Source organism: Centruroides sculpturatus, unplaced genomic scaffold (assembly GCF_000671375.1).
Source record: "Centruroides sculpturatus isolate CEXI.00-Female unplaced genomic scaffold, Cexi_2.0 scaffold679, whole genome shotgun sequence".
NCBI lineage: Eukaryota > Metazoa > Arthropoda > Arachnida > Scorpiones > Buthidae > Centruroides > Centruroides sculpturatus.
In genome coordinates, this window is record NW_019385053.1 from 149,180 (window position 1) to 160,590 (window position 11,411).

At 25.9% G+C, this 11,411-nt stretch overlaps 1 protein-coding gene across 1 annotated transcript in view; it reads left to right on the plus strand.

Moving 5' to 3' along the window:
• The window catches only part of LOC111633991, a 271,060-nt gene that overhangs the window by 94,694 nt on the left and 164,955 nt on the right, over window positions 1-11,411 (plus strand). The window lies entirely within an intron of this gene.

Sequence of the window (11,411 nt, forward strand, 5' to 3'; positions counted from 1 at the left end):
TATAATACTGTAGATAATTCCGTGTTATATGAATTCCATATTGTACGAGTCATTTAGATTTTACAAATACGTGTGCCGGGCTGTGAACGGCTCACGTATTTGTAAAATCTAAGTGACTCGTACAATATGGAATTCATATAAAACGGAATTATCAACAGTGTTATAGGGGGGTCGACTGTATTTCTACTATGTCATTCATTTCTGTTTCTAAACAAGAAAGGGTCATGGGTCACTAAATATTAATGATGTTTGATACAAATTATGAACGATATGATAAATAATTTGTTTTCATTANAAAAAAATGATTTTATTTTGGAATAAATTTATTTATTTTTTAACATTTCTACTCATTTAGATATTTTGTAAACAATTTTAAAACAATTAAAAGACTTGTTTTCTATTTTAAAAAAATATTTAAATCCAGCTGAATTATTTTTCTGAGATAATTAAAATAACAAAATATATACAGGTAAAGAATTCAAACGGGAGGAAAAAAAAAAAATTCGGTGAAATTAAATTGATTAAGCAAGTTACTTATCTCGAATATGGCGAGATGCCAATTATTTCATATAAAGAAAATACATCAAATTTCTTTATTTTTATTGTGAGAGTTTTGCAATAGCCAGAAAACATGTCGACGATCGTTTGAACGGAAATTACGTTATGTGTCGTCAAAATTCTGACACCGAGTAGAAATTCGCTAGATAATGATTAGATTTAGGATACTTACGTGGGAATTTCTTAAAATTTTGTGAATAAACTTTAATAAAACGTTAATAAAACGTTAAATTCGTGTTATATGTAAATAAATAAATAGATAGAAAGGCTCTAATAAAGCATACAACGTAATTTCGGTTCGTGTTAATTCTTATAAATTATTAGAAAAATGAGAACAATTGTAATTCGAGTCTTTAATAGTCTGCATCATTGTTTTTGATACTATTCTTATTTGTATAAATTGATTTTTATGAACAAAATATATTTAAATGAAAACTCCTGATCCAACGATTCTGTTATTATTATTATTATTATTATTATTATTTTAATGTACATTTTATACACTATTTATCTACGAGAATTGTGACGTATATTGTTTTAAAACTATCGCTAACGTATTAGAATATCGTTTAAAATAAGTATTTTTAGTTTAATCTTAGTTAAAACCGTGATTTACTTCATTTTAGTTGTAATTAAAATTTAAAATCGATAATCGGATAAATATAACTTTTCGAATAGTTTTGTATTCAATTTGTTACAAAATTTGATCCGATAGATTTAATGCAAATTCAGCATTTTCTGTATTAATCCCTATTGGAAAACAACTATCACTCGATGAATATGAAATATATATATATATATATATATATTATAATATTGAATAATAAATTGAAAATAATGTTAGAATATTATTGAAATTTCGTCTCCCTCGAAATAGCCACTTAAGAATGATAAGAGATTTCTTTTATATATAATAAGTAATACAAAATAATGAATATGTTACGTATGACAATTGAAGAGAATAGATTCATTTATCAGTTAGACGTTTATCAATTATGGTTGTGAAAAAACTATAATTGCATTGTCTTCTTTTTGTCTTTTATTTGGGACACATTTATTTCACAATAAATTGTCAGTCGTGTCACTCTTTTCAACAATTATTGTGTCTCTATTAGTCAACTTGTATTGAATCTCTATGAAAACATAACGACGTTGAAAGTTATTAGTTGAGTGAACAAATTCAATGAAAATAGTCAATATTTTCATTGTGATATTTTTAAATATACTAATAATAATTATTAATTTCTCTATTTGAATTGTCACGAGAATACGGAAATTAATAAATTATTTTCTATAATAATTCTTAATTATCAAAACAATTGGAATGATGTTTTCAGTGAAACTTTTTACATAAATATTTTCTATTTTAAAGACCTTTTAAATTTCTTGGACATGTAAAGAATTAAGATTTTATTCTTATTCTTTACATGTTTTGATTCAAGCTACTGAGGATCAGATTAAATGTAATAGGAAAATTGAAGTTAATCGTATGGCTCATTATCATGAAATAAATCCAATATAATCCTTCACAGAAAAAAAAAACTTTTTCTGTAACATTTTACTTACAGAATATTCCAAACTAATCTATACTTTTTTCAATTATTGCGAAACGTTTTGCAATTTCTTTTATTATGAAACAACTTTCATGTGTATTATCTTACGGGTAAATCTGTGCACACGGAGGTGATTTTGAGGATTTCTCTTTTAAATTTGGAAAAATTTTAAGATTAAATAAAATTAAATAGAATTAAAAGTAAATAGTATGAGATATATCAATTTTTTCTTAGTCTACTATACTGTGTTACTCTTTATACCTATAAAGTACAGGTCTATACATTATTTTTTTTTTATATAAGTAAGATGTTTTAAGAACGAACAATAAAAGCTGTACAATGAATTAATTGGATTAAATTTTCCTCTGTATATTCTATTCAATAATTTGTTATCATGTTAGCTTTAATGAATACAAGTTTGCACAGATGAGATTTTGAATATATGTCTGAATGCATGTGTAAAATTTATTATATGAAATAATTTTATATCCAGATACATGAAGAATCTAGGTACTGAAAGACTTATCTTTTGAACAGATATGCAAATGGAAGATAGAGTAAAAAGCATATTTTCAAATAAAAATGATATCTGTGTGACCATGTATTCAACTTGATCATCTATCTATCTAAAACAATTGGTTATGAGATTGATTAATTTGTTAATACGAAACAGCAGCAGAACATGGACCCCCACAATTAGTTTGGCCAGTTTGAGGGAGGATGGAAATGTCTTAAATAGGATTTAAACACGAAAATCAGGAGACTTTGCTTCAATATCTCATTTTGGTCCCTCATGCTAACAACAAACATGTCTTAAAAACGAAATGTTTTACGGCTGTTTTAATCATGAAGATTCTATAACATTACATCCAGACATTTCGTGTTAAAAAGTAACGATATCAAAATTCTAGACAAGAAAGTTGTTTCTTAACTGATTAAAAGGTTCCCAGAAGGAGATGGAATTTTCTAACAAAACTTGGCTCGTTGCCACATGTCAATAAAAGCAAAGAAATTTTTCTAGGAGACAATGTTCAAATGCTGAACTGGCAAGGAAACTCTTTGATCTAAATCCAATGAAAAGTTATAGAATTTTTCAAAGTGATTAAACTCGGTTCAATTAAAGACGATGAAGTCTCTATTATGGTATTATGATCAGAAAATTGAAAATATTTATATCCTTTGTTTGAAGATTAAATGCTTTAATGTATACAGGATTTATCAACAAATAACCAAATAATTTAATGTAAATTATTATGAAATTGGTTTATATCATAAAGCTTTGGAAACATATTAAAAATGAAAAATAAAACTACATACAAAACATTTTACTGTAAATAATAATATTTCTTTAATTAATTTATTAGAATAAATATTAAGATAGAAAGTTTAAGAATCTTTTTTTTAAAAAAATATTAAACGATTATTTGATATTGATTCTGATAAATTTGTTATTTTTCACGAGTATTTCTAACAATCAGAATCGATACTTTCGTGACCTGTAAAGATAGCATTTGACAAAATATTTAGCTTTATCCCTTGAAAATCGTTTATATACGAAATTGCAATCGACTGAAATATTTTGTAATTGCATGCATCACATGCATTTGCAATATGATTACAAAATATTATCTTAAAAAGATCGAAATAGTTAGAAACAAATTCTATAATATAATATAATAAATTGGAATTAAATGAATTTTTCAAATCTTAGTTTCTGAAATTCATTGAATTCTTCAATAAGAAATAAGAAAATATATCGAGAAATTTTCTATAATGTTAACTCCAAAATAATTTTTCTCTTAAATATCGGGTCCATTGCTATGCTTTCTGAATATTAATACTATCGATTACAATAACTATAAACCTAGTGGATAAAGGTACTGAACACTTGATTTTGCACTTGACCTCATGGAGTTTCTTCAGTATCTAAATAGGGTCACTTTCTCATAGAAAGTCTTCACGGGAAGCAATTTCGTTGGCAGATTGTCCTTGTATTGTGTTGTCTTATCCCATTAAATCAGTCAACCAACTACAATAAATGTAAGAGAGGAATTTTACTTTCTTTTATTAGGTTTTTATATTTTGTTTTACCTATAGCTGTATATTAATTTTTAAGAATGAAATATTTTATGAATTTATACATATATATTTCATATCTATGAAATACAAAAGACATAAATTACAACGTTAATTTTACTGACACAAAAGAGAGAATTGATTTTATATTTGTATACATTATTTTACAAATAGAACTATAACATATAGTTGAGTTATAAAATCTTTGTATTCTTTAATTCTTTAATAACTTCATGTATAATTTTTATCATAAATAATATACAGTAAATAACGGTCTAAATTAGCAATGAACAATTCGTCTCCAATGAGGTCCTATTATGTGACAATGTAATTTTATTTTCCTGTATTCTGCCATTATGCAGCAATTGAGCTGGTATTCTTGACGAAAAACATTCAAACTAAGCTCGACCAATGAAAAGATTAGAATAAACTATATATTTCTAGTTTTAATATAATTAACATATATTATTTTAGTATCTAGTTTACTGGAATTCATGGGGTATGTTGTTATTCAGCTTATAAACTTTATAGACTCGAATCAAGTTAACTTTATAAAATGTTATAGTTTATTTTTAGGATTTCATTTCGAATTTTATATGAGAATAAAAATGATACTAATGAATTCAGATGATAAAATTCTTTTAAATTTCTTTAGATATATTAAATATATATATTTATTTGTAATTACTAAGATACTGATAGGTTTATCAAAAACATATATAGTATTTCAATTACTTTAAAATATAATATATTGCAGAAAACTGTAATCTTCTATTGTAATCTATGATAAACTATGATTTGTTATTAATTTCTATATTTTTATAACAGATATTTAACATATAAATTATATGGAATATAGGCTAACAGTAAATAGACAACCAAGTAGTATGTAATATATTTCGAAGAGGCATGAAATATATAAGAATAAAAGTAAAAATTTTACGTGTATTATTAATAGTGTAGAGGAAGACAGCCATTAGTAAGTAATTGAGATAAGGAACTCAATTATCAGGAAACAAATGCCTGTAAAAACAGCTGGTCGATGGCTGTATAATTAAATTCTTTTAAAATTTGATTTATAATTCATACAACACAATCGGAAACCGTTACTAACAAAAGCAACGAAAACAAAGAGAGACGAATATTGAAAGACATTTTTAAACATTTTATTTATCATCGAAGATAAATTTGATTTGTTTAATGATGCAAAGTTTCTCTCCATTGTACTAATATTTAGTAGATTTAGTAATGTACTAAAAAGATTAGGCTTGAAGTCTCTAAAATACACTATTACAATGGTTAGAAATATGCATACATTTAACGAAATGTATAATGGTAAAGTTATAGATATTCATTTGATCCCAGAACATAATTAATTACTCGTATATTTGTTTTCCAGAAATATATATATATATATCAGCAAAAGAATACCTGTTATAGATAGAGTGGCTTCGGGAGAGATATATTCGAATAAGAACATGCTGCCCTGAAATCATTTTTTAATGGAAATCTAGAAAAATTGAAAAGAAAAATAATTGAAGGGCCCAATTTAAAAAAACTCTCTAAGTTCATTTTCATAATTTCTGATATATTAAAGGCAGTTTTAGACTGAGAACACACAGAAAAACACCACTGAAAACGTAAACTGAAAGCCAAATCCAGAAAAATTTTACGTAAATTTTCTGGAAAGATGTAGATATTGACCAATCAGATCGCTGGAAGTGATGAAGTGTTTACGACGTCGCTGATGTGGTGAAAACGAGAAATCGCGTGTGTTGCCCAGCGGCCATTTTAACACGCGTTGATAGTTGAGTCGATGCTTCAAAATCATGGAAGCTCAGAAAGAAAAAAAAGTTAAAGGTAAGATTAAAGAATCCATGTTTAGCATGAATTGGCAGGAGACGGAATGAATGTAAATGTAGCGCTGCTAGTAATATAATGGACACTTAGTGACATTGATAATTGTGTTGATTATCAACACTCACAAGTGTTAAAAATATACATGTAAAACATTTTCTTGGTTATTTTCATTTATTAAAATAACAGAATATAAAGTTCAGTGCACTATTAAATTAAAAATTAAGTCCACATTATTATTTTTGTATACAGAGCGAATACATAGGATTAACTAATGTATAATTTCATAAAAATATAGAACAAAGATACGCTCTATAAGTTTTATCTTTGTTGATTTAATATCTACGATGAAATTATTTCAGGAGACGTTTTAAGATCTATAACCTCAATTAACTTGATAACAGGAAAATGTGACTTGATTTTTTTTTTTAAATTGGGTTCTTCAATTAATGTGAATGTATTTAATTACCATAACAAATGGTGTTTCAGTTAAAAGGGTTTAAATGATTTTTATTTACAAAAACTTATATTTAACTTTTGTCATAAAAAGTCAATAAATCCTTACAAAGCATTTATAAGTTTATTATAGAAACTGCTAAAATGCATTATTGGAATGCTTACATCTATTACTAAAATTCTTTTCTCTATGTCATAATATAAATTACTACACAACTTCATTGCTTAAATTATTACAAAAATTTTTATTCTAGCCAATTTTATGTTAAGGAAATTACCAGAAAAAGATCTTTCTGAAGTTACTGAATTAATTTTAACATAAAATATGTTCTGACATTTTGGCTTAATGTATTTCTTGTGTATATTTTTCACTAGTGTTTTCTTAGTTAATCGAAATCTTTTCAAACGAAACCTTTTAAAAAAATCATTATTTCCCAAAATAATAATTATTGTTATTATTATTATTACACTGTGGGAAAGTCACAACTTTTTCATTAATTAAGTAATAATAATCATACTCTAAAGAATATTAGTTTATTGTATGTAGCCTAATGACAATTTATAGTTTCATTTGAAAAAGATTAAGAGAATAATTAATACAATTTTAATTCTTTTCACTATAAAACTATTAATACTAAAGTCTAATCTGTTCAATGGAATGGATTACATTTTAGCATCACCCTTGTTTACGTGAATTAGTGTTTTCTCCTCTATTGTATTTTTATTTAGATTTATACCAAAAAAAAATTAAAATTATATTAACTGAGTCCCATCAAATCAACCAAGTTTTTGGTATTCAAAATATTAAAAATAATAATAATTTTTATTTAAAAAAAAAAACAATATTTTGTAGATTGAGTAGAAATGAATCTTAAACAATTTAGTAATATGGATTAAGAAAATATAATTATTATGAGTTACTTTTATAGAAAGTGAATGCAGTGGATACGCTTTTAGTTTGTTCTGTCAATTCAGTTTTCTTATAGAAAGGATGGTTTATAAGCGTTATATTATTTTTAGATCTGTTCTGTTGAACTCGTGTTGTCAAATAAATGAAAATGAAATTCGCATTTATAGTGATGTATTATCTGTAGTTTTCGATTATCTGGGCACACCCTTCCTATCATTATTCTAGTTAATGGCGTTTCTACTGTATATATATATATTATAACATGTTATTAGTTTCGAAGAAAATACTAAATTATTATATTCTTGATATCTCTTATAAATATATATGTGTTTTTTTTTCCTTCTTGTTAAATTATTTTATAAGTTCATATTTTAAAATACATAATAAATAATAGCTTTTTGGATATTTTAAATGAATATTTTTCTTTTTCCGTAATTTAAGACAAAATAATTACTAATTTTGGGATTATCGTTGCGTTTTAACATCCCTTCTCTTACGAAATTCATTAAAATTAATTCTGTTAATTTAAAACTAATTAGTTGCTTTAATGAAGATCATGTTTAACAAATTCACATTTTTATAAACTCGAAAAGTTTCTTATTACTTTTTAAATTAATCATTTCGTCATTCGTAGAACTCCCAAATGTGGTATAAGTCTAGAAGTATTGATTACTGCATAATGCATTAAATTGTATTTTGTTTATATATATATATTATATATATATATATATATAACAACATTATTAGTAAACTTTTCTTGATTCTTTGTTATTCTAAACAATATTGCATTCATTTAAAGTTACTCCCTTGTTTTTATACCATTGTAAATTTATATAAAATATGAGTTAAAATGATATAAATTAAGTAATATTTCATTTTAAATATCATGATTAACACGTAATTTTATACTTTCCCCTCCCCAACAGAAATGAAGTTGTGTAATAAACTAAAAATAGATATTTTTATATTTATTTACGTCTTTTTAAGGAATTAATTGGGCTACAATTTGAAAAATAGTAGACCTATAAACTTCCACTGTCGTCCGGCTGACTGTCTTTCTGTCCTTTCTTAATCTCGAGAACGGAGAACAGTGTTAGATAGATGAAAGCCAAGACCAAATGGGGAAATTTTAAGGGTAAGAGGTCCAGATTAACTGTAAAGGAACTTCCGGTCTAGACGGGAAGTCACGTGATTTCAATTCAAAAATTTCCCCTTCAATAGAGTTACATAGATGACCGGCACGACTTCGTTGTTATCAGGAAAAGTATGATGTACAGGGGTAAGACATTTCAAATTTGAGATAGAGAACATATATTTTAAATTAAAAAAATTAAGAATTTAGTTAAAAATTGTAGCCCGGTATTGTGACGACAAATAACTACTCGTTGTTTTAAAAATAATAATAAATTGATTCTGAATTCATAGAATGCTATTTACTTTTCACAATAGATCTACCGTTTCAATATCTAGATTTGCAGATAATTACTTGTTAATAATAAAAGTCTAATTAACTAGTCGCAATTAATTACGTTAATCCGGGACAGTTTGCAAGAAGACACGTTTGCAAATATTTAATTGTTAGTACTAAATTACTAGAATGAATTTCTTTACCAATGCTGAAAATTTTATTTCATTTGCAATTCATTGAAAGAATATTTTATAGTTAATTGTATTTTACTTTATAAATTCAAAGATACATTATTATGAAACAGCCTTTCAAAGCAACAAATTTAATCATTTATTATAGTTATTTGTTAGCTTGAAAGTTTAAAATCTAATACATAAAGTAACCATTTGATTTACTTGTCGACCAACCGCTCAGAAGGACCCGGAATCGAATTCGGTTGTCAAAAACCCTAGGAATTTTTCATGGGCAGATATGTCGAACTCTGTTTCTTATCACCTGGTAGTCCTATTGTGGGCCTAGTTAATTTCCTATCATGGGTTATTATGATAGGAACGAAAAACTCCCTCTTAGTGTCTGTAGGGACAAAAGAGCCAAAAATTAAAAACCATGTCCAATAGATAGAATGTAAGTAATTTTCGATTCTTATATACAGTATAAGATATAATTAAAATAAAGATGATCGTATGGAAATAATTCTTAACTCTAAACTCGTCATATTTTAAGGCAGTTTTCTGTCTATTGAGATCAATGAATTTCTTCAAAATATATGAACATGTAGACTATATATTCTTTATTGGCCCATGCATTATTTAATACATATAAGAATCAGCCCTTATCTAAAGCACTTTGCTGAAGATTCGTTTCTGTCTACACACTACTTTTCATTAGCTGTGAGCAAACAATTCTTACACGCATAAAGATAAATATAAATTACATGTTAGAATTGAACGTATTCTAAAGGAAGATAGATAAATAATAGTTGCATCGAAAATAAGTGATATTATATAATGAATTTCTTTGTGTTGCTAACTGTAAGCTTAAATATTTAGGAAAATTATTTCGTATTGCTAGATACATGAATTGATAAATTATGTTTAAAACGTAAATAACCTCATTCATTTTTTATGTGTTTAATTATAAAACATACAGTATAGTTATCATTAAATAAAAATTGGTTTGAATTGTCAGTTATATTGAAAGTCAATATCTTGACTTTCAATATTGAATTGACAATACAAATGAAACGAAGCCTGTTTCTGAACTATTAACAAAAATTACGAGCGCTTAAATCGGATTCAAATTTAGATATAACTAGAAACACTGGAAACTCCATTTTCATCTACTGCCCGTGGGTGTAAGTGTCAGATGTAAAAATTGCTCCTAACCGATCAATCAAACGTCAATTACTTTTTTGTGGATCTTTTATAGACAATTATGTTTGGGTTGATTGGAATGAAATTCAACCAATCATAACATAATCCTCATCTCTGTCAATTACACCTATTGTGTTTCCATGTCAAATCAATAAATGGAACCAATTGTTTGTATAGAATGCAATATTTCTTTTAATAATACAGCTAAGATATTTCATTGGAAAAAGTTGTAGTCATAAAAAAAATCTTATATATTCCGTATTTATTTTCAAAAAAAAGTGACATACGATTCTATTACATATCACATATGAATTGAATTTTTAAGTTTTTCTCATAATCTACTGTTACCAAGAACTTTTACATGTATTGGAATATGCTGACAAAGCGAGATATAAGAACTGAAATTCCTATTATAATCCAATATGAAAATTTGGTTAGATGAGAGACTTTCTATTTTTAATATATGCTATTTGATTTCATTGAGTCTCAATAGTAATGAACAAAGATAAAATCAACCAGGCAATCCATTATCCGTTAGTGTCTTGTGACATAAGAATATTTATACCTTATAAAATAATACAATGTAGATAAAATGCTGTAATTAAATAACATAGTTTTACTAGCATCAGTTAAGTCTATTTTAAGTGTATTTTGTCTCACTAATTTCAATTGTATTTAAGTATATCTTTAACTTAATCGAAGTCGATAGTTTAAGGCTCATTTATCAAAACTTTCGTGTATTATTTTCGTGTATTAATCTGAAATTTGGATGAAGTAAGTGAATTTAACAATGAAGGTAATTGATCTTCTTTCGCGAAAAAAATTCCTTCAAAATCAGCAACGAATGGACAGAGTGTTGTCATGCAAAAGAAATCAGCTTCCATATTCTATAAAATTTTGTATGACACACCAAATTCTTTTCATTAATCGCTTCATTACCTTAATTTTGTATGAGTTCGTCATTTTCAGAGACAATTAACGATCTTATTTCATAAGTTTACCAACTTTTTCAACGTCCCTTCGTTAAGATATTGCTTCCGTGACCGTGTTATAGGTCTTTCTACTTTCGTAGAAAATAAAATATAAAAAAAAAGTGTGAACGAGATTTTATTATTGAAAATAATCTTTCAGTATTTCGAATGTTTTCGACCAACTTACCCAATTCATAGTATAACCTATTTATTATTCAATTTTAAAATACTATTATAAAAAAATCATAC